Source organism: Dermacentor albipictus, unplaced genomic scaffold (genome assembly GCF_038994185.2).
Source record: "Dermacentor albipictus isolate Rhodes 1998 colony unplaced genomic scaffold, USDA_Dalb.pri_finalv2 scaffold_20, whole genome shotgun sequence".
In the NCBI taxonomy this organism is placed as follows: domain Eukaryota; kingdom Metazoa; phylum Arthropoda; class Arachnida; order Ixodida; family Ixodidae; genus Dermacentor; species Dermacentor albipictus.
The window spans coordinates 6,364,339-6,389,438 of record NW_027225574.1 but is presented as its reverse complement, the minus strand read 5'-3'; the positions used below and the strand labels follow the sequence as shown (position 1 = coordinate 6,389,438).

The window sequence follows — 25,100 nt, the reverse complement described above, 5'->3', positions numbered from 1 at the left end:
CTTCTGCGGTTTGTGCCACACGAACTCAGTAGAGCTGCGCTCCGACAGGCACGTAAAGCTCATTAAGCAAAGAGAGAGAGAGAGAGGAAATATATGTAAAGCATTAACAGAAAGGCGGTATACTCTGAACTGGTGCAGAAGGACCAGGAAGAAAATGAGTGACAAACCTACTAGGAATATGTAATGACGGCTGGGGTGTAATGCGCGGAGCCAGACCCAAAATAAATTCATCAGACAGTGGTCCGCTAGCGACTGTGCGATCGAACAGACCAGATACTACCGTCTGCACGCGGACGTGGGACAAAAGCAAGACAGCCGTGCAAGTGTTTCTGGCATGATGTAGAATTCATAACCTGGACCAGTGTCATGCAACCTATGAGGCGTCTATAGCTCCTCGCGAACGCGACACCTTACTCACTAAGCAGAGCACGCCCAGGTGTTTGTAGGACAGGAAGAGCGAACAAAATCATCCCGACCGAGGAATCTGTGTCTCACTGGGCAGTGCCGTAACATTAGCACATGCTAGAAAATAAATAAATAAATGAAGAAAATAAAAACATAAATAAAATTAACGTATAAAGTCAAGGTGAAGGTTTGCAATGTGAAGCTCAAGGTCGGGACATGTAATCTCTGAACAGGAATCCTTTCACACGGACACGTACCCAGGGATTTTTGTTCTCTTTTTTTTTGGGGGGGGGGGGATGGCGGGGGAATGCTCAACCTTAGGTAACTTTTCTATGCGAATGAGGGGGGGGGGGTACTGGTACTAGTACTAATTTGAACAATGCCCACTATTCGCCATAAAGACGCGTAAACCCGCAGAAGAAAAATGAAATAAGGTGTATCTCACAGGTACGCCTGTGAGATACACTTCTCCTTTACTTCGGGAACAAGGAACATCAAATGGACTCGCGCAGGGTGAAAGAACAAGTAAACAAGCGAAAGTGTAAAATAAAGATTTCTAGAAGCGTTTTTTAAATTGGCTCTGGAAGAATTTTTGAGAAATATATATTTACGGAACAATCACTGTTCTTTTGGATCCCTCGTTTACTGCTCCACCAAGTGCCAAAACCAACTCGCATTGTTATTTGAGAAGTTGCGTAACGATGCGTGGCCGCCAGTCTCGTACAACCGCGTACAGCGCAGGACGTTGCGGTTCTAGACGTACTGCGCCCAGCGTTGAAGGTTAGAAAAACAACCACATATAAGCACAGCAGAGATCGAAGTGGCTGCATCAGGCGGCTCGGCTGATAACTGTAGAAGCGTCATTCAAAGCACACGGAATTGTTCTCCACTTCGCGCGGCATTTTCTCTACTTCCTTTCTAAATAGAAAAAGATGTTGATTCATGAATATTTTCACTAGCAACGGTTAAATTTGTTAATTTTCACTTTTCCTTCGGGTTTTAACTGTTACCTTGGCTCTCTGCCTTAGTAGAACGCTTAATTAGTTTCTCAACTCCTTGCGACTCTTGTTTACAGTTGCGTGTCTTGCACGAAAAGTGCTGTACAATTAGGGAAAAATCAGACGAGGTAACGAGTGACAGTCATTTGCTGATAGGTTTAACGGTTATTGCAGGTTTTGACGATGGTTGCTGTATCACATTTTATTTTGCACCTTATCTACACTGTAAAAAAAAATTTGCCTTACTTTACAGAAAATTTGCTGGTAATTTGTGACCGAACACTCTTCCGTAAATTAAGAACGGTCATTTCCGTAGAACGGACAACTGTAAAAGGGAGACCGTAATACAAAATACGAGTGCTTCTGCATCTAGAAAATGGAAGACTGTGTATTCTGAATCTGTACTATGACCGTTAAAGTACGGTGCTTCTCGTATTCAGAAAACGGAACACACTGTATGCTCAATCTGTACTATAACCGTTAAAATACAGGTGCTTGCCGTATTCAGAAAACGAAAGACTCCGTATGCTAAATATATACTATAGCCGTTAAAGTACAGGTGCTTCCCGTATTTCATCTTGCAGAGCATATCCATTATTCGAAGAATGCGCCATCGGGGACAAAATTGCCCAGGACGTGCGAGAGTCGACCGAATTTTATTGGAGTGCTATTTGCTGGGATCAGCCGTGCCACCATCTGCGTTCAGAATGTGCATTCGTGACCCACTGTTTTCAGCGGTCTTGAGCAGAAATGCAATTTGATCATCACTCACACTTCCAGGGTACTTTTGTCCACGATAGTACATCTCCTTTAATGCAAATGTCATGAAGGCAGCTCATAGTCAAAGCAGCAGGTCACCATTGAGAAAATTGTCTTGCCAACACACTGACATGGCTGCAGAGATAAAACATATTGCACTTTGTGATATGAATGCACTGCATAGCATATATACAAAAAGGTGCAACATTTCAGTCCTCAAGTTCTTAGATCACAGAAGCAACTTTATTTCGTTCAATCACTCGTCTTGCACTTCTTCCTGTGAAAGTTGTTCTTGACTCCAAACGCTTGCAAGGATAAACTTGCTGCTGTTAGGAGAAACAAATAGTATTCGTGAATATCCATCCTAAAGAAAGCGGCAAAAAAGTATAATCACAGAACACGACAAAGCAGTAACTTCTGTGTTAGAAAAACATGTAAGTAGATCAACATTGTTGGAACAAGGGATGTTGCTGTAGCCAACATTTCGACATAGGTGCTTGTCATTAGGGTGGCAAATGTTTTCCTTGGCTGCGTTGTATTGGATTTTGCATATCTCAATGGCCCCTAGCCTCATTGGGGGAGAAGTAACTGGTGCACATAATAGGTCAAGAGAAGCCAAAGTGTTAAAATAAAGGAAGGAAGGGTGTGCTTAGCAGTGGTGATTGTGATAGAGCGGGTATGAGCACTGCTGTCAGTACTTGCCAAGAGTAGGGGTGACCAAAACAGAAAACGATGTACCCATGTAAGCAGTCATTAATCCAGTAGACCTAATCTTCCCAGAAGACAAACTAGGTATCAAGATAAACAGTTTGCACTTTTGGAAAAGGAAAACGAAGAATTAAGGAAAATAAATTTTGTATCAAGATGCATCTGGTTAAGATCACTGCAAATAGTAAATGAAGGCACATTATGAATATATATTTGGTTGAAAGCCCATGAAGAAAAGATATATTAACGAAATATTAAAAAATAGGGACATTAAAATTAAACTGGGTATGACCACAAAACAGTAAAGAACAGCCTGTGGAAAAAAAATGGGATGGATAACGTGAGAAAATGTTCCAAAAGCCAGGGGAACTCATCCTTCAAAGTGTTGTTTTCACTGGCTTTGCTTAACGTCTATGTTTTTGTTATTTTTCGTTAAGTAAAGCCAGTGAAAACAACACTTTGAAGGGATGGATAATATAACCAGGTGCAAGATTGCAAAACGTCGAGCGCTGTTTATATTCATGCTGCTGTTGACAGCTCCAAGTTTCTGTCTTACTGTGGAACCTTTGTCTTACTCGAACAAGGAAATGGGTCATTTTTTAAAAAAGCCAGTTCAAATGCAGTTCAAAGTTTCAGCAGTGTTATAATGAAAGAAAATATTATGGTCAGTTCTCCTGGGTGTGCTTTCATTCACCAGTTATTTCCACCGGTGTAAGTTCAAAATTTAATGGTCTAAATGGACCTTAGCTCTTGGCAAACCATTAGTTGGTCTTTTTTTCAACCCAGATGCCTGCACATTATATGTGTTGGCAGGAGTGCTAGCGAACTACATTATACTTGTTGCCACAACTAAAGTGAAACTTGGTAACTGTGATTGAAAAAAAACCAGCATTCCACAATACTGATTCAAGTCGTCTGGAAAAGTTGCTTAAGTTAACGTACACCCTCTACCCCACCAGACACAATTATTCACCACACTGACTCTCATGGTGTCAACCATGCTATTACAACACTAGGCATCAAGTGAGGAGAATTAGGGGATAAGAGGGCACAATGCTTTTTGTTAGAACATCAAATGTGCTTTACATAAATGCTACATTCCAACTAACAAAGGAGCAACCGGTTTGTGAGATAGTGACCAATGCATACGAAAGCTAATGACATTCTGTGCAGCAGAATGTTGACGATGAGGTGTTATGCGCACAAGTGCACTCTTTCACACAAAATGACATCCTGCAGTCAAACCTTGTGCCAACATTAGAGGTTGAAAAACACCATAGTGGAAAGCAAAGAGTGCTAAATTTGTTGGAAATTACTAAAAATTATTCGATTATTCATTATCCTTACTGTTCGTTAAAGATTCAGATTGTTCCCTGCGGGTGCTGTAAACAGGCACCCTGCTTTTACAGTGGTAGCAACAATGATCTGTGGCACAGACAAGAATAAATGCTCATAAAGTTAATGCAAGAGTATACCCCACAAATTACACCCCATTTCACATTCCAATATGGTAGAAAAGGAAGACGAAAAAAACTACCTTCTCGTGGAGGATGCATACCCCAGAATAGAAGAAACAAGTGTACCCTAACCTTTGCTGCTGCCGATGCCTCTGCACTAGCAGGTACATATAATATGGCAGTTACAATTGTTTTTCCACAAGCACTGCAAGCTGCGGCCAGTTTACCAGTACACAGCTGTAATAAATTTAGGGCAAGCTAAAGCTCTCTAATGGATTTATCTCATATGACACAGTTGGAACGCAATATTCTGCAAATAAGTGAAGCGCGATGTGCCATCCTATACAATGAAACACCTTTGAAGAATCTGAATCACCACCTGCACTCTTAGGCAAAGTTACACCCTTTGGAGAGTCCCTTCTGCCACACAACAATAATCGTTATCTGCCTTGATGCGTTTCCTTTCTTGAAAACGCCACGCCCGCTACTTTGCTGTCGAGACTGCTATCATGCTGATAACGCACATGCCGTTCTTTACTGGAAAGCACAGGGCTCGCAACGTTAAAGAAAGGAAATGCATAAAGGCAGATGACAATTATCGTTGTGTGGAAGAAGGGGCGCTTCAAAGGGTGTAACTCTGTCTAAGAGTGTGGGCCGTGACGAGGGAAAAGAGTGTGTTCTGTTTAAAGTAGTGCACCTGTATAAGCTAAAGCTTTGGAGAATGCATTTAGTATGAGCTGGGAAGGTTCCTAATTTTAATTGCACATAGTAAAAACCTCCATGCAGTTTTGCAAAATGCAAACCCCCTACCTTTTTGTTGTTCAAACGTGACACGTAGGGCCATAACATGTACATTATGGGTTTCGTTCCCAAGCAATCAAAGTGAATAGCACCAACCTAAGTGTTATGTGCCTTGTTAGTGTCGAATGCTGCGATCGGCAGAGAAACGGATTTCTGGAGCAATATAAAGTATTAGGTACTGTGATCTCAGTTCTTTCACTGCTGTTTAAGCATTATCGGGTCTTAAAGGAAAAAAACGAGGAATAAATACATGCATATTTTACGTCACAACCCTCATAAGTATTTAGTAGTCTGGATTATAACGGATTCCAGATTTACAACGCAGGACAGAGTTTATTCCACTGAAAGAATGGCAGCATGCCAATGATTCTGCATTTGGTGCTATATTTATTTGTATTTAGTTCAGTTGGAATGTGTGTGTATCGTCAGCGATATCGCTTGACATGTTTAAGATTGACTGTTTTCTAAATTTAGGCAAATTCGTATTCGCAAATAACCTTGTATGACACCAAGAACTTGCTTAGCAGGAGTATTTCTAACATTTGCAAGATATGAGGCTCTTGAATGCATATATAAGCCTGGGGTACACGCCGCCCCCTAATCTCATCAGCAAGTTTCTGGAACTCATCTACGAGGTTTCTTATGATGAATGTAAAGTTGCTTGAATGGGAGAAATAGGGAATTTATAACAGGTGAATTATGCTGCATAAGAATGATGACAGCAAGAAGCAAGCATCAAGAAGCACTGTCACTCTATGTGCATAGACTATACAATGCAAGAATTATTTGGGATGATTTAAAATTCTGGCATTGGAACGAAATGTCTTTTATTCTATATATAAACTCTGATTATTCACTCTACTACCACTACCTTCATTAGAAACATTCATAATCATTATCCTATCTATGCCACATCATCCTAGCTAATATTCAAGCCTTCATAAGCTGCTTTTTTTACTGCTAATTCTCTGTGGGAAAGAGGTGTCCGTATGAAGACCATATCATACTTATTACCCGTCACACCAACGTCAACCAAACGTCACACCAAAAATGCATTGAGCTTGAGCAAGTTCTGCGTCTGATGCTGTTGATTCTTTTTTTCCCTTTGCCATCATTGACCAACCTGGTTAGCTAAGTAGACAGAAAAGCTGCAGGAGAAAGGTGGGGGTGCCAAACCAGACTTGTGCCCCAGGAGACCTTTTCACGGTCACTGGAGGAACTGCCTGTGGCCTCAGCATCTTCCTTGAGGGCCATGGCCACGTCTAAGAAACCTTGTCTCCACAGGCTGCACAAAGAAAGATAATTTGCAGAGCTAAGTCTTTTTCTTAAAAGAACCCATTTAAGTGGTATTCGTGGCTTTGCACCACAAAACTGACACATGACTGGCCACTCAAGACACTTTATGTGTATTCGCAGGCTTATTCCTTGGAAAAACACTTTTATGTAGCACACAATGAGTAACAGTAACAAAAAAGTGTATCAGGAGGCTTTCATATTGCTCTACAACTTTTCATTGACACAATTGATTTAATTATTTGAGATATTTAATAACTAATTAAGAATTATGTAATTAGGTAGAATGCACAAAATAATCAGAGTATCTCCAAGCGATGGCAAACATTACCTTCATTTTGTCTAGTTACATCGCATTTACATATTTCTAAATCTTGGTGCATGATAGTTAAGGCACCCTGTAGATCAAAAAACAATATTAAAATTTTCATAATCATCTGTTGCGTGTTATTGGTGGCTATGGCTGCTTCAAGTTATTCTTTCAGTATGGTACAAGCAGTTTTGAAGTGAAATTGTTTTGCATCGAGGGCATGTAATCTAGACAATCAAGCAAAAGGTCAAGTTGTGTTCACTATTCAGATGTTTAACTAAGAAGCTGCAGGAAAAGGAAACAGGACACAACACCTAATAAACAATGCAAAATTTGAAAATTTAAACTGAACAAGAAACCAGTTTTTGAAAACACAGAAAAAAAGCCAGCAGCTTACATTTAATACACCCTTGCTATGTACTCCAAGTGAAGTTGTTACCGCAATGCTTGGGCACCATATGAACGTAACAATCAACAACTTCGAGCAGAATGTTAACACCACTAAATGAACTGGCCTTTGAAGATTCTTGATCTGAAATCCTCAACGACTTGTTCTGGCGTTTAATCTGTCAAGCTCAATCTGTATTCTCAAAAGCTGGCCCTCGGCCATAATTTCTCTAAACGCAACATCAGCTTAAATCTCAAGATAGGGTTGACCTGTAAATAAAGTGGATAATGCATGGCAAACATCATGAACTCTCCCACATGTTAACCAGAGGGCTCACTCATGCAGCCATGAAATTGTGATGCAGACACGATATATTGAAGCTGGTTTTGTGAAATGTTTCATGCTTCCAAGGCTTCTTCAGTTGTGAAAGCTGTCTCCACTAGCTAAATAAGCGATGAGAATAAAAAAAGAACTTCAACATGCTCACACTACGTTGGCCATTTGCAAGTAAACAGCAGCCTTTTTGGGCGCCCAGGTTGCCTGGTGCAAATCTATGCCACAGTACTTGCGTTACCCAGTACCAGCCACTTTAAAATGCAATGTGTTCAGAGCCCTTTCCCTCTGTTTTTCTGCTTTGGAAACAGTTTAACATGTGTTCAGTAGGCGTCGAGAAAGGGGACAGAAAACACTGTGCACCACTGATTTCTAACATGTTTCACTGGATGCAGCACACCGCACCGGATGCAGGTGAAGCCAGTGGAAATGCGATTTCATGCAGTCGCTTGTCCTGGAAGCAGGGCATATGGTGGACTAGCGAGTGCGTGCGATCAGATAATATTGCTGCCGAAAAACTTTTTTTCGTGGTTTTTCACATTTTAGGAGGTCTCTACATGTCTGGCAAGCGCTTTTATGACAATCTGAACCCGTATACGATAGTGTTCTCTTACATCAAGTTTTTTCTGATTTACCAGTGTTTCCATTGCACGCCACTTACGTTAGCGACAGTGTAGACACTACAATGGAAAAATTCTGGACACCTGGAAACACTGCTTGGGTAGTTTATGGCACATCAGGCAGGCATGTTAGGGGAAGAAATGCCACACACCCGTGCAACAAAGTGGTGCCGCGAAGTTGTGAAGCACCAACTTCCGGGACAAGGCCGGCTTCATTCGAGGGCGCTCGATGTGCTGTTCATCCCCTGTAGTAGAGATCAGTGGCGTGGACCCTTTTATACTGGCTGTCTTTTCTGGTCGGAACCTTGGCAACAGCTTCCACAATACTTTTTTTGACCCTGCAACATGTGCAGAGAAAGTCACATCACTGTGCGTTGATTGTATGGCTTTATTGTTCCACACATTCTATAAAATCATTAAAAAATACAGTTAACACATTTTTACTACTGTATATAGACAGTCTAGTTGCTATACACGCGAAACATTACCATTCCTCTGACAGAATGCAACAATAGAAGCGTACACTGTAAAGCTACACTAAAATTTAGATTGATGTGGCACCGTATGAGCATACAGTATGCTTACTGTATGCTCTAGCCCTGTGTCAAGTAAAAGTTAATTGTCAATCATTTATGGTGTATTTCTACTTATTCTGGGTCATCAAACTGTACAATCAATGTTCCAAGTTTACACATTGTTGGCTTTTGATTGCCTATGTGATCCGTTTCCTACTTACGCATGCAGTAATCCCACTGTAATAAGGAAAAAGAGAATAGGAAATGCCGTGATATTCTTCCACATTTGATGAGGGCAGGAGCAATGGCCAATAGCATGTGGTTGAAGCTACATAAATACTCAGTTTTCACACAGCTTAATTATTCAGCAAGTAATAAAGAGCTATCATGTGCACTTCTGCACGACCAATAAAATCTGACTACTTGACACTGCACTAAGGCTGCCGCTTGGTACTCTTCGGCAGTTCAGCTTTGGTTTTCTGATATACAGAACTGTTTAGGTACCAGTAGCTTACTTTGCGATAAAATGGAGTTTGGAGCACTGGTCATTTGCACATAAATAATGCGACAGCAAATATAACACAAGGAAAGGAATATGGGTTTCTTGGAAAAAAGTACATACACATTATGATTATAATGTGATGTGATGCCACATAGAAACAGAAAGCAACACATAGAAGTGGACGGCGCTTCCATGCCACCAAGGTTATTGGACAGAGAGTACTTCAGAAGTGCCCGCAACACAATGTGTTGGCGGGCTAGTTGGTGTGAATCCATAAATACTTTGTTAAGCGCAAAACAATGGACACAAGAAAGACGACCAGCACAAGGCGCTACACTCAACTGACATCACTTTATTGCGTCGCTTCTTTATAAATAGTAGAATCTAGAAGAACATGCGCAGTGAGCACATTGTGCAGAGACCACCAACAATCAATCACAAGAGCGTACTCATGCGACGGGATACAAAAAACCATATTGAGCGCTGCACAAGGTTAAAGAAGGCACACTAATGCACTGTGACCCCAGTGACTGTATGAATAAAGCTTTCGATAACTCTCGGGCGGTGGTATCACAGCACTTTTTCAAAATCATAGTATCACAAAACATGGCTTTGCACTTCCATATTTTACAATGTTGAGCCAAATGGGAACCTGTGCCTGTTGGTATAAATCGCTTAGGTTCGCCATGTTTCGCGATACTACGATTTTGAAAAAGAGCCGTGATACCACCGCCAGAGAGTTATCGGAAGTTTTCTTCATACAGTTATTGGGGTCACAGTGCATTAGTGTGCTTTCTTTAACCTTGTACAGTGCTCAATATGTTTTTTTTTATTCTGTCGCATGAGTGTGCTTTTTTGATCAGATGTTGGTGGTTCCTGCACATGGTGTTCACAGCGCATGTTCTTCTAGATTCTGCTGTCCACAAAGGAGGGACGCAATAAAGTGATGTCAGTTGAGAGTAGCGCCTTGTTCTGTCGTCTTTCTTGTGTCCGCTGTTTTGTGCTAAAAAAGCAATGATGTATTCCTTGTGTGTGTTTGAAGACACCTCCACACGCAGTAGCGATTCCAGTATTGCTGCCCAGTGGTTTAGCTCGCCGCAGTTTGAGGTGCCACAAAACATAAGGAGAAAAACCTGCATTATAGCCTTGTTGCAAACAAGAATGTAACGAGAAGTGCATTCTGAGGCCAGAAACTATAAAAAAAATTTCATGATGCACCGCTGTGCAGGGTTTTATAGCAAAGTCAAATACGTTTAGTGTAAATATCACACTATGATGGTGCACAATGGTGGTAATCTGTAATAATATAAAAGGTGCCTTAATGTTACAACAAAAGCTGACATTACTTAATAATTGCCCTGTAAAATTTAGCATGCAGGGGCACCGCTTGGTTAAACAATAGTGATGTATTGTCTATGTACAGAAGTATTACCCACGCATTTCTGCCATTGTCTAAATGGCATAAATGAATGGGTAATACTTGTATACATAGATATTACATCTCTATTGTTTAACCAAGTGGGTAAACTATGTCTGCCTGACACAAGATTAGAATTAAACCATAAATTACGTATAGTCACCCTAACAGTAACACCTCATTTGAACTTCACAGTAAGTAGACGCCTGTTGATGCCAGCCTCCCCCAATGCTAAACTGTGCTGCATGCTCTACAGAGAAATTATAGTGGTATCACTCAACTCTGAAGCAATTCAGGACTGCAGCACTGTAGAAGATATCTACAAATGTCCCATTTCATGTATAAATGCCTGAATTGCTTGCACATCTTACCAAATGCAAATTAAAATTTCTTCTTGTCTAGCATTTTTGCCTGCTAGACCACAATCCAATGTCATCAATATATTAACATATTACCTCGAAGAACCTAATTTGGCTTATAGATTAACACCTTTGCATACTGCCACAGCTGCACTCCGTCATATGCGTTGCAATCATAAAGGAGTGCTGGTCCAGCAGCACTCCAATGTCACTAACAGTGATCACCTACACAGCTAAGTAAACAGTCATGATTCAGGTGGCAAATAGCTGAGAGAAAAAAACATCCACTCACCTTGAGAGCTATAATACTGCAATAACTTGAGAGAGATGGACCCATTGCAGGCAGCAGACCTCTTCTCAGCTCCAGCACAACAGCAATTTGCCTTTCACTAAAAGAAAAGGATTGATTAGTAATGATAAGTTACCTTGTTTTTGCTGAGTATCAATATAATCTGACTTTCATGCATATCCACTCTCCGCTTTAGTAATACAACTTAATTAATCGTAAAATAAAAGAGTCAATGATGGGTCAAAAAATCCGTCAGGGCTATCTTAATGGACTTGTAGAATTCTTGAAGGTCAGTCAGGAATTCTTACAGGTACTCTCCCAATACCAATAGGATTCTTAAAGGTCAGTCAGGAATTCCTACAGGCACTCTCCCAATAGCAATAGGATTCTTAAAGGTCAGTCAGGGATTCCTACAGGTACTCTCCCAATACCAATAGGGTTCTTAACGGTCAGTCAAGAGTGTCTATATGCACCCTCCCAATACAAACAGGGCTCTTAAAAGTCATGTAAAAACTCTTACAGGCAACCCTCCAATGCCACTAAGAGTCTTGTCGTTTATTGGAGATGCTTTACATGTAGCTTTTGTACACCAGTAGGGCGCTTAAAGGTTAGATAGATTTCTACGGGCATCATGACCGTCCGAAACGAAAACGTCCGCGCAGCCGATTAACCGAGTTGAACGTGTAAAACCTCATGAAAAATCTGCAGTAATCGAAACCGCGATCAGTCTTTGTTTAGTGCTTTTACTTTTATTTAGCCTTTGTGGTCCCGAAATCGGCAGATGCATGAGGCAACTAGCAACCGAGTGGCTTTCCGCAGTACATCGGTGAATGATATTTCTTCACCTCATGTTAATTACGGTTACACAATAACATGAGTTGCGCTACCTTAAGAGTGTCGAGGAGAGCAGAAACTAATTGCCGCTATTTTAGCACAGCTACCGCGTGAGTATATTATGTATATATAGTATATATAAGCGACATCACAAAATTGGGCCAGTTAGAAGCGGAATGAAGGCTGCGCTACAATATTTTTCGGTGACTTGTCATCAACTCATAAGCTCAGCGGGTGATTAAGATCTCGTACTCTATTTTTGTGGCTGCCGAGCAATACACCATGCATCTATGCGTTGCTCTTTTGCACCACTGATTTCATCAATGTAACGACAAAACCGAACTGGTCATGTCGAGTGCAAATAAAGCTTCAATTTCCTTAATTTTGTTTGTCCTGTTAAAAATGGAGTGTGGAATGCGCACATGCCTGCCTACTGACTGGCATACAAGCTGCCCAGGTGGCACGTCAGGTTGGGCCAACGTTGGAAACATATTGGCACTTCTTGGCCCAATTACGGCCTAAGATTAACAGCGTAGTTCCAATATTGGCAGTGCCATTCTGGTTCCTGGCCCAATGTTGGCCTAAGGTTAATAGCGTGGTGTCAATATTGGCTGTGCCATTCTGATAGAGATCCAACGTTGGCCCACATTACACAGTCAGTAAACAATATTGGCTGTGCCATTCTGATAGAGATCCAATGTTGGCCCACTTTACACAGTCAGTAAACAATATTGGCTGTGCCATTCTGATAGAGATCCAATGTTGGCCCACTTTACACAGTCAGTAAACAATATTGGCACTGCCGTTCAACAAGGCGGGAATTATTGGACCGACTTTCGTATGGATTTGCCAATATGGGTTACTAGTTGGATTTCTTTGGAGGACATTGGCCCGTAATAAGCTAATTTTCGCCTTGTCGGCTTTTAGTGCTCTACGACTTGCTGAGATTGAACAACGTGTTTTGAAAACTAACGCACTGGTCACAGGCACACTGCGCAGGAACCAAAAATATGTTCTCCCATGTCAACTCCATGAATGCTACACCGCCATTATTGCACTTCTCCTTTACCGAAATGTGTCCCCTAAAGAGAAAAGCCAGTGTACCACGTAGCAAGCAGGGGAAGTCGCATAAATTTAGCCGCTGCTTTATTGATCGTGAATAAGAACTTGAGCTTAACATAAGAAGCAACGGTATTGCGAATTTGCCTGCGCATTGTATTTTTTGCATGTACGCTCCGCGGCTTTAGTGGGTCAAGATTCTGAGGAGAATCGAGAATTACAGTGCCTCAGAGCTGATGGAACCGTTTTATATTGCATCGAGAATGAGCGCATATGCATTAGTGAAACTATTGTTTGTTTGTTTAGCATGCATGGCATGTTGCGGCGACATCATGCTCCTATTCTAATATATTTGTTTGTTCGTGCATGTGTAGTAAGCTCCTTGTATGAATGCCCCTGACAGAAAAAAAAATTAATTGCACGTTTTGGCATTTGCGTGTCAACAACCTCTTGCATTGTCTTTAGTAGGCACGGCGCATTCCGGATTTTTTTTTCGGCCTAGCTTTCCGTCCTTCAGCCCCCCATTGCCTCTCCCCCACGCACCCAGGTGAGCCTGGTCAATGCTATCAGTCAAGCGTTCAGACAGCCATAAGCTGCTGTGTCGAATTGGGTGCTCTCGGAAGGATGGGGGAATGCCGCGGGGTCACTATTGTCCTCCTTGTCGCCCTCCATCGCTGCCACCCCAAAACCCGGTCGGGCTAGGTTCAGCGGGGGAAAGTGGCGTTTACGCCGCATTCTTCGTTCACCCTTTCCTTTCGCTCTTTCCTTCTATGCGTCGCTAGCACGCCGACTGGGTGCAACACCGCCTGAGTGCTTGCCGTCCGTTCTTGCCAGCGCACTCCTCTCGTGAAAAATGCTCGCTTGCGCTCGTCATTCCTACTGAGACGCCTACATATTGAAATACGCAGCAATATGGCCACGAATTTTTGTGAGTGTTAGAATTAATATAGGCGAAACAACAATTAGAAAAAAAGTCGGCGCTCGTGGCCACCGTCTTCGATGTGGGATGAACTCGGATACAAAGAAGCATGGATCATACAATGGTGAGTGCATTTGTTTTGCGCATGTTATAAGTTTTATCAGAAGCAATATCACGCGGTATATATATTACTGAAACAGGCCTGGCTAATGTAGAGTGCCTGTAATTAAATAGCTCTTTTTATTTGCAGTCTTTGAATAGTGCCTGGTGTAGAACCACGTGTAAATCTCTGAATTTCACCCAAATTCCAGGACTATGATTTTATCAAACCACGCGTGCGGCCTGATCCTGCTAGTGATACCGAGGAACCGCGCTTCTTCTCACTGGTATAGGTCAAGCATCATTTCCAGCTGACAGTATTTCTTTCTTTTCGTATAATAAATGCTTCTTTTACTAGCGTTTCTTGACGGAACTTCTCGGTTTCCACATTAAAAATTTCGCACGAAGGCCGCATTGTGTCTACACAGTCTGAAACTAGGCTTTTTGTGCTGCAGCAGGTTTTGCTGCAATTTTTAATTTTAAAGTGTTACGCTGACTAGGTGTGAGTTGTAAACAAAGCGGACGGATCCTGCGCATTTTATGTCTGTTCTAAATATTACGTTAGACCTTGTACAAGGTATGCCATATATGTAGAAATATCAAGAAGTGTTACCTGACAAATCTCTTGCTAGAAAGTTTCTTGATTCACCCCTTCGAACTCTCTGCTCAGACTTATAATATTGTGGCAGTATGGCGATTTTTCAAATGAAAACTCTCCCACATACATTTGTCATACCAACATCTCTGACAATGTTTCTTTTCATTTTACAGTGCAAACATTGCCTCCAAGTAATGGTGAAGTCGCTATGGGATATGGTAGCAATATCAACGAAACCACCGCGTTATCGTGGTCCTCGGGGGCCTGATAAGCCCGCTGTCATCCAAGCACTGACAAACCTGCCAACCGACGTCAGCTCCCTGCCCTGAAACCCCTGGCCAGCCCACCGTCCTCGGCACCTTGCCCAATTCCTATCCTGAGGGCAGTGCCTGTAAATGAACTGTTTGAAGATAACCGAGCGTCACCCATTTAGGTCCACGAAAAATGCCTGTTTGTGAAAATTTATTCGCAAATAAACTGTCATAAACGTCAATTTCCGTATTCTTTTATTATTATTTGCAATCATATATGACTTCTGCTTCTTGACATCTTTTTGTCGAGCTTTCCTAGCTACTATTGAGGAAGACGGAAAGGGGACAATTGCTACAAAAAATGCCGCTAGCAAAATGTTTGCGGTAAGAATATCTGCGTGCTCTAAAGCCAGCATATCTAGAATATTCGTCATGCAAAGGGCATTGGCTCAAAGCTGGCATTAAGAATGGTAACGATATGGCTCAACACTGGTACTACGCTGGCAGCACGATGGCTGCTGCATTGGCATAACATTGGCCCAATCTCGGCTTTAACGCTGGTCCTACGATGGCTGCTGCATTGGCATAACATTGGTCCAATCTTGGCTTTAACGCTGGGCCAGCATTCGATTGGGTTGCACTTTGCCAATATGCCAACATTGGTCAAACATTGGTACCAATTTCTGCCAGCATTGGGCCATGGTTGGACCAATGCATTAATGGACAAACTAATAGGGACCGATAGATTGGTAGACCAGTAGACTGGTAGAGACAAATAGACTGGTAGCCCATCAGACTGGTAGACCATCAGACTGGTAGACCATCAGACTGCTAGACCATCAGACTGGTAGACCACCAGACCGGTAGACCATCAGACCGGTAGACCATCAGACTGGTATACCTTCAAGGTCCGAAATTACGTATAGCCATCAGACATGTAAGCCAGTAGCTTGATGGAATTTTTGACTGGGATTCGTTTCTCTTGTATGTCCAAATTTTTTCGCACTGATACCCCGTTTACTGCTTGCTTACTGACACGAATGCCTTGACTGCCCAGACATCATTCGAAGGAACACGTCTTGCTGCACTGCAAAAAGTTGCACCAACGAAACACAGCGGAGAAGCCAGAGCAAAGAACTTTTTTTTCTGATCACAATTAAAACGTGCACCCAAGCAAGAAAGTAACGATCACAGGTAGTGAGCGACTGCTATTGCCTCGAACGTTTATTTCCGTATTTTAACAGAAGTTCTTCAATCGGATACAGTATGCTCTCAAGCCAATACAAGCGTCAATACAAGAGCTCAACTGAACGCAGTTTTATTCTACGCTTTTAACGCGAGTGAACAAAAGGTTAGAAGTACCTCACGGAAATTGCGATCGAGTCAATCGCGCTACGACTGGAATCGATCTGAAAAGATAGGGTGATCTCTTTCCCCATTCATGCGTCATTTTTGCCCTAAGACGTTGCATAGTGGTCTTTTGAAACAATATTTCTGCTCGCGACACCGGCTTATCACACTCAACATTTTAACCCCCTTAAGGGTGTAAATCAGTTTGTCGCCAGACGAACACTCTAAGGGTGCTGTTGTCTACATCCTACAGTTGGGGTGCCACTATAGCACCCTAAAGGAAGGGTGTCCAGCAAAATAAATTTAGGGTGTAAGGGTGCTCGTCCAAACTAACGCCCATCTGTGTGGGTGTTGGAAGGGTGTACACCCTTTTATTTCTAGCGTGTATGGAAGGCAGATTCGGCAGTACATGCCTTCAATTACTACTATGTACAGCGATCCACCCGCAACTATTGCGTGTGCCAGAAGGTTCAAGTTCGGCTTCCAAACGCACTGTCGAACAGCCGGCCTTGAAGCTTCGATGGGCATACACAACACCTATACGTGTGGATCACATTACATATTAGTAATTCATGGTGTATATTGGAAAACCTGTCTTCGCTGCACAAATACAACCTAGCAAACTTGACACTTTTGAGCATGTATATCAACACCAAGGTTATCACGATTTCCATATCCAAATAACATGCAACACAGACTGGTAAGATATATGCTGCATTTTCAAGAAAACGCAAATATATTTATTGCATGCTGCAATACAGAGTACAACATATACATAAATCACATGAAATATAAACATGCACAATCACCAAACACATCGGTAAGTACAAGAACATGTACATTCCCCACAAAGGTACCCAAAATATATGTATTGATCAAATCTGTTGTTAGAGAAGAAACTATGTATAGCGGCACTGAAAGAGCCTGGGTTGATTCGCAGTGTTTTGGGCCACATAAAGGAATAAATTTTTAGTATTAGGCTCCAGTGAACGAAAATTCAAGTTTTGATGCCTTAAAAAAGGCATATTGCGAAGGTGAATTAGGGAAGCAATTGAAATGCAGAGCAAACGCACAAGAAAGACACCTGTTATTTTGTACACTAATGTAATCGCAAAGCATTATGAAAAGTTTGGAAAGTCAATGTAAAGCATAACTGGCCAACATTTTTCAGACTGAAACAATACTTTCCAAGCATAGACATGCTTTAAGTGAGGTTTATGCCAGGAGCCTTATTGCTAATTTTCTATTTCCAACAAGATTACTTGAGCACAAAAAATACGTAGAATTTTTTAGTGCCTACATAGTTTGTCCTCTTTTGTGAAACGAGAGTTCTCTGGGTTAAAGGTGCTGTGTAGCGGTTTTTCTAAATACAATACCAGTTTCTATAAATTTTTGTTTTTAACTCTAAGGCACTGGTACATATACAATATATAGTTTGAAAATAGGTTCTTACTATAAATCAAAAGAGTGCATATTCCACATCTACTAGTGCCTGGGTGCAAAGTGCAGTAGGAGGCCTGATAAAAACAAACCACTGTTGATTAAACGATTTTGCTGAGCACAAAATGTGGACAGTGTTTTAAAATACATAGTAAATTTCTAAATTATTTGCACTTAGATACAGTAATTCAAGATTAAGGCATGCTATAGCATGTGAGCATGCAAATTAGCAAATATGGTTTAATAAATTAGCCATACTCTGGTTACTAAAAGAACACAGGCACAGGCAGTCATGCAAAAGTTCAAGTTAAATATCACACTGTTAACATTTGCCAGCAAATGGTCGTATCAAACATTATAATTATACTGAACAAGGGTAGTTTCTTGGGATAGTTTGCAATTAATGAGATAAAATTACGTACAGCTTGAATGACAAGAACTGCGAGAGATGACAGACTGCGCTGACTTCCAACAATATTTAATTACGTTGCCACATCATGCGTATTTGTACAAAAGCGGGCATGCACAGAATATGAGTCATAAGGGGTGTCTAACAGCAAGTGACTGTACTAAGAACATCGTCCTTTGAAAAAAATAAACATTAGAATTTCTATCTGTTGAGATACAAGACTTCACTAGGGGTCAGCACGATAGAGGGGTCACTAACGCACACACTAACTAGTTTTCTAGTGAAATCTGCTTCTACAGTTTCCCGGATGACGCGTGTCTCACTAAAGCTTCCGTACCTTCAAAGAGGGGCACGCAGCCGCAGTCCCAGCAATGGATGCCGAAGTGGCCTTGAACAGTGATATGGACGTTGTTATCGTGCTCTCCTAAATGATTGTCTAGGCACCTGCCTGTCTGTCCAACAAAGTCAAATGAGATATTGTAAAGCTTTGCCTCCTTAACAGCCTCAATAAATCTTGCTCACACGAGATGCAACATAGCGTTGCTGCACAGGCTGATTGCCTTTCTTGGGTTGGCTACCTTTTGGCCTTAATTTCAGCCATTGCGGAACAGCTTCTGAAGTGCACAAAACATGATGAGCGCGCTCGGTCAAGGAACCAGCCGGTTGAAAGATACAGGTTTGCAGTGTTACCGTATGTTCATGATGTCTCCCATAGGCTAAAAAAAGATTAGGAAACCTGCAGAAATCACAGTCCTTTTCTCAGCCCCGGAAAAGCTGGCAAGGCTCTGTAAGTGTGTAAACGCGCCTAAATCACGTCAGAGTTGTTGCTCTGCCGGGCACAGAAAACGTTTTGCTATGTGTGCAACGAATGTGGTTTCCCAAATTCCCATTTTGAGGCAGTAAATATATTGGACAGATAGGCAGGCGCCTAAATGATCGTTTAAGAGAGCACTATAACAACGTCAATAACACTGTTCAAGGCCACTTGGGCATTCATTGCCGGGACTGCGGCTGCATGCCCCTCTTTAAGAGACGGAAGTTTTAGCGAGACACAGCTCACCCGGTAAATTATTGAAGCTGATTTCACCAGAAAACTGGGTAGTGTGTGCGTTAGTGCCTCCTCTATTACGCTGACCCCTAGTGAAATTTTGTATCTAAACAGATAGAAATTGTGATGTTTTTTTTTTTCAAGTGACTATGTTCTTTTTACAATGACTTGCTGTTAGAACACCCCTTCTGACTGGCTTTCATTTTCTGCGCAGGACCCCTCTGTGTATACACACACGATGTGGCAACGCAATAAAATATTGTTGAAAGTCAGTGGAGTGTGTCTCTCGCAGTCCTTGTCCTTCACGCTGTACGTCATTTTTTATACTGGACAGCCAATACTGATTCAAAATTAGAAAAATATAGTACACATCTGAGCTGCAAAAATGCAAGTGATGCAGCAAATGGCCTTTAGCTTTCCAAAAGAAAAAGAAATGTTCACGGTTAACCACGAGGTGCAGGGACTCCATTCTCTGAGCATCTTGACCAATAAATGCAGCGCATGGCATTGCTGGAATCTTGCATCCTGCATTAGCAAAATAAGAAGAGAATCATGAGAATTCAGTCCGTGCAATTACACATGTACTTTGCGGAAAATTTGATAAAGCAACAAGCTCCTCAAAGTAACAAACTTAATTAATCTGACAGGGCAGAATGCACCATTCAGGCAACTGGGCAAGACAAGTGAAAGGTAGGAGAAGTTTCTATTTTGCAAATTAAAGAATTGCATGTTACTGTGAATGCTAAACCACTATGTCATTGTGAACACAAGGCACATACAGCAGCAAAAACATAAATTTACAGTAGCCTTTTCACCATAGAAAATAAGAGTGAATAAAGTTTTAAGACTACCAATGACATCTCTCAACAACAGACATTTGTCCAAGAGTGTGTATGTGACCTTAATACAAAATTGAGATTATGAAATCTGCAATATACCTGCATTACACTTTATAAGTACTGCAGGTGAGAAGCTTACGGGATATGGCACATTAAGAGTGAAATGCACAAGGCATTAAAAAATAACTGTTTTTACACAATTAAACTAGGAGACAAAGAGAACTGTTTTACAGAGAGTGCACACAAAATGAACATGAGGGAATCCCCACTGGCATTCTCATTTGCCCTGCAATACATGCATCCAGCCCAACAATATCCAACTCTCCAATGCAGTTTATTAGACACTTTCTGCATCCTAAAATTTATCGTGTATTTCTTATTTACTAATTTAGTAAGAATGGACATTTTGGCATACTTTCCTCGAAAATTTAGCATGTGTTGTCAACTATTTTTCTTAGAGCACGCCCCCTTCTTTCAATGGGTTAGCTTGACAACGCACTGACAAGTAGTATTCCCTTATTTAAACTTATGATCCTTCCTCATGCTCCCACTTCATGCTCTAAACTGTGATGCCACTCCGATGCAGTTTGTGTTAATCTGTGACTTTTAACATGGTCGTTCTTTCTGTAGCCTCTCAACTAGAGCCTGAAATTTCTTGTCTCCTAGAACAATCGTCTTTCTTGCCTAAAACATATTACACGGTTACCCCTCATAGGGGTGGGGGGGTACTGTATATGAGTTTTCACATATTCAATGAACCTCAGAGACAACCATTTCTCATCCTGTGTTGCTACTACCCGCATGAGTCACAATGGTTGTAAATTGGCTACCTGCCCTTTCTCGCTTAAAAGTACATTTTGCATGTGGAAAATAACCACAAGCCTCACATTTCATTGAATGAGTGCTCCTGTGCATGTTTTTTTTTTCCGTCCTGCAATGGCTAAGTTCAATATGGTCAAGTTGTTTGAAAACTGTCTAGCCTCAACCAATACTTTGTGTAGTTTCAAAATTATGATCCTTTCATTTTTCAAAACTTGTCCCAAATTAAGCATGAGACATTTTCATGATGCAAATGAGGTAAGGTTGTGCTCAGAGACTACGATAGACCTGCTATATCCTGCAAAACTATGTGAAATGAAATGTGCTTGCAATTTTCGTGAGCAGCTAGCGCAGTACAATTAGGCACATTACCTGCGGGAACGTTTTTTTAACGCTCCCGAGAGGTCCTGGTTTCTTGTAATTTCTTCAAATCCCTTGCAGTCTAGATTGCAATCCGGTGCATTTTGATTTTGATATTGTATTCAAAATAAAAACAGCTGAAATATTAAGGTTTTGATAATTATATGGGAATAAATTAAAGGTAGAAGAGTGTAATGCAATGAGCAAATAACAAGCTCATTGCAGAGAGTAAACAAATATTCCTTTCCTGCAAATAAACTGGTAGCAGGAAGGTAATACGAAATTAGCAGTGAATGCACAATAAAGAATATGATGCTACAATGCCCAGGCATTCTGTGAATATTCTTGCACAAAGAAAATCCTCATTATGAAAGACCATCAAGAAAATGCAAATGTCTACATTGGATCAGCAGTCATACCTGCAGTATGCACTGTACCATCGGCAATATTTACAACCACCGACAACTGCACATCATATCAAGCTTAGGCGGCCAAGGAGCCCGAGTTTTAAATTATAACTTGACTTATTATATTACACTACACAACTATATCTACTTACAATGTTGTCTTCTCAACCGCTTTCAAGAAGACATTAACCATCTGTCTGAAGGCGAACGCAAGTGGCTTGCTCTTGATGGGGGGAACCAAGGCTGGGCATTGTGAAATTGCTGCTACCATCTGCATGACCTGCGAGAAACGACGCTCTAAGTACAAGATAAACAAATGCTTTTAGAGCAAAAGACAAGATCATTGGAAATGAGCCTCGTTTTGGTTTGCACGAGAAAAGCCAAGAATATGGACTTTGTGCTGCTTACTGAAGAAGAAGCAAGCCTCCTTCCAGATGTTGCAGTCATGCATTAAGATTGTCACACAGCTGCATGCTTGTATGCTGCTGTCGCCAGTATGCTTTGAAGTTTATTATTTCAAGTAAAATTGATTATTGTGTTTTCTTGCCAATTCTTGGCAAACAGACCAGCAATGAAATAGCTCACTTACACACATACTCCCTTTTGAGGAGAGAATTCACACACACGCACGCATGCATGGGTGCACACACACACACACACGCACACACATGCTTCTACCACATGAGCAGCTTCCTGTGCTTGACACACATACATTTTTTTTTATCCTGTGTCACTCCTACTGCTAAGGCATAAAAAATCCTTTGAGTTAACTCCAAACTCCTCAACCTACACCTCCAGCTTAAACACTTTCTCGAGAGCCAGGACAAGCCTTCTAGCTTCCCCAGTGCTCCAAACTGTAGTTACGAATTTCAATAGGGCTATAGGCGACAGCTCTCGAAGGGCATGCAAATTACACGGAGACCTAAAGCTTGTATAGGATACCTCTAAAGCACAACACATCAAATTTTCAAAATTCATTAAAGCTCCTGAAGACAATTGCTATATACGTAGAACGTCTCGAATAACCTGCCGCTAACAATTTCAGCGGTTGTCTGCATCAAAAGAAATGTGGGCTAATGGGAAATCCACGTCTTTAAGATCGGAATTATTGTAATGGCGAAACGCACTACCAGATTTCTTAATCATTTATTTATGCTCTGGATGTAACGTTCCTTTCACAATAAAAAAACAAGGATATCGATTCATCAGGTCATGGGAGGAAAAAGGACGAAGCGTATACTTGGCGCCTTCCCACTGGTCCTTCCGAGAAACGGCGCCTCATACAGCAGTTGTCCAGGGTGGCTTGAAACCACACTCGGCTTTCAGGCGGGAACACTCGCTGCACCAAATCGGAAGAGTTTCATTGCGAGTAAAACTCTACCGGCCTCATGCAATACATACGCACGCACACAAAACGCAACCACACGCACACACAAGTATACGCACTCTCAAAGCGCAGACACAAAAGCGCGCACGCGCACATTGATGAACACAAACAAGCACACATACATGTGTGCAGACAGACACGCTAACACGTGCACGCACACACAGCGACCCACAGACAACACACTCACAAAACACGTACGCACTAGACACGCGCAAACACGCCGGCCCATACAAACCGGCATGCACTGAACGCACGCGCGCGCGCGCACGCACGCACGCACGCGCACACACACACACACACACACACACACACACACACACACACACACACACACACACACACACACACACACACACACACACACACACACAGCGAGCCGAGCGCATGCACGCACACACACACAAAGCGAGCTGAGCTGAGCGCACGCACGCACACACAAATCAAGCCGAGCACGCGCACACGCACAGACAAAGCGAGCCGAAAAAATGATGAAGGCGTCCGGCAAGCAGCAACAGCAGCACGCGACCGCATCAGGGAGAACCAATACCGCGCCGCGGTTCCTTCGAAAAGTGGCTAAGCCAGTCCTTTTTCTACGCGATGCAAAAGTGGTCGACCACATTTAACTGAAGTGTGAACGACCGTATTACAAGCAGCCGCGCTGAACGCACAAGAGAATCACATCAATGAACGTTCAAGCGCTGAGAAACAAAGCGTAACTATGCAGGCGCACCACGCCCGATGTAGATTTGACAAACATTAGTCACAAGGGACGAGATCGAGGTAGTTAACTTGCCCTAGTAGGAGTGCAGTTGCTCTTGCTCTTACATTAGCGAATTATGAATTATGCTACGAGATCACAGTGAGATATTTCTAAAGCGAACAAAACAAATACCAAATAAACGGGCACTTGCCTGAAAGTTTCCATCATGCCAGTACTACTGACCGGGCACGTTGCAACTTCTCGTTTCAGCCTTCGTGGATCCATCTTCCAGTGAGTACGAACGCTTTGCTTTGAAGTGGGGCACGAGTAATACACAAAGCATGGGCCACATCTTTTTCTACCCCGCGCGCAAAACTAATCACACGTTTAAAATTACTTCGCACAGCGCGCGACGCGCACGCACGCGAAAACGAGCATGATGACGCAGCTTCCGCCTTCCCGTCCTGCCGCGCGCCGAAGTGATGGTACAGCGTCGGCCGTCACTTCCGGTCGCTTTTCATTGGGCATGGGGCAGCCGCGCAAATTGAACGTTTATTCTGACAAGTTTGCTTGCTCGCATGGCCGCCTGTTTGCTGCTGCTTCGTTGTAGTCTCTAACTAGAGCGGTGAGGCGGGTAGTTGCTACTACGTTTCGTGCCGGGCATTTTATTTTGGGGTGGGGGGCGCAGTCTGTGCTGCATCACTGAGGGTACAGTACACAAATCGGGACCGTGAGCGAGACGATCGGCGCTCTTCTGCTGGTGCGATAAGATTATTCGCTGCGTCCGAACGAAGCAACTTTGCGAGGTCACAGCGTAGTTTCAGCGATATCATGGCTCGATAAAGACGCTCACATCTTGGTCGTGCGACAGCGACGCGTAAACATTCATGAGGAGACTGAAGACTGCGTTTGCAAGTGCGTATGTTCTGGATAAGAAATTACAGCTTTGACGACACCAGCCCTTAATATATAGGCTCAGCCTTACAAGCTGTATTTGAGGATGCACTTAGAAAGCAGATCAGTAGCTTAGTAAACCTCTGAATCAATTAGGCAAGGCACGTGGAAATTCGGGTTTGAGAACTTCCAACGTGATCTCGCCTCTATAACTCTTCTTTATGGATTCACCATGCAAATTGTACGTTGATGCCTACAGCAGAGGCTCGTCCAACAACACGTCCCTGTTTGTTCAGCAATGTATCCAAACAGCTTCTTCCATTTCACCACTTTTTGTTGGGCTATTAAGGGCACCGAAATATTAGTGCAGAATTGCGCAAGTTGCTCTCGTGTTTTCGCTCTGCTACTGCAGTTTTTCTAGAAGTGTTTAATTGCATGTTAATATTCCTGTGAGCACGAAAAATAATGATAATGGAATTGTTAGTGAAAGGGCGTTCTTTTTCTGGATGATACATTTTTGGAGTGGCCGTCAT

At 42.2% G+C, this 25,100-nt stretch overlaps 2 long non-coding RNA genes across 3 annotated transcripts; both read right to left on the bottom strand.

The window, feature by feature from the left end:
- Nucleotides 1-2,410: 2,410 nt before the first annotated feature.
- LOC135920053 (uncharacterized) lies at nucleotides 2,411-11,350 on the bottom strand. The gene is made up of 4 exons (XR_010570146.2): nucleotides 11,158-11,350; nucleotides 8,225-8,410; nucleotides 6,252-6,413; nucleotides 2,411-2,488 (listed from the first exon to the last, which is right to left on the bottom strand). It is a non-coding gene; the product is annotated as an uncharacterized lncRNA (long non-coding RNA).
- Nucleotides 11,351-19,284: 7,934 nt separating this feature from the next.
- Nucleotides 19,285-24,125, bottom strand: LOC135920039 (uncharacterized). 2 transcript variants are annotated; one of them, XR_010570137.2, is made up of 3 exons: nucleotides 23,885-24,125; nucleotides 21,739-21,866; nucleotides 19,285-19,686 (listed from the first exon to the last, which is right to left on the bottom strand). It is a non-coding gene; the product is annotated as an uncharacterized lncRNA (long non-coding RNA). The 2 variants fall into 2 exon arrangements; XR_010570136.2 differs by lacking the exon at nucleotides 23,885-24,125 and adding an exon at nucleotides 22,827-22,980 and having other exon boundaries at nucleotides 19,286-19,686.
- Nucleotides 24,126-25,100: the final 975 nt, after the last annotated feature.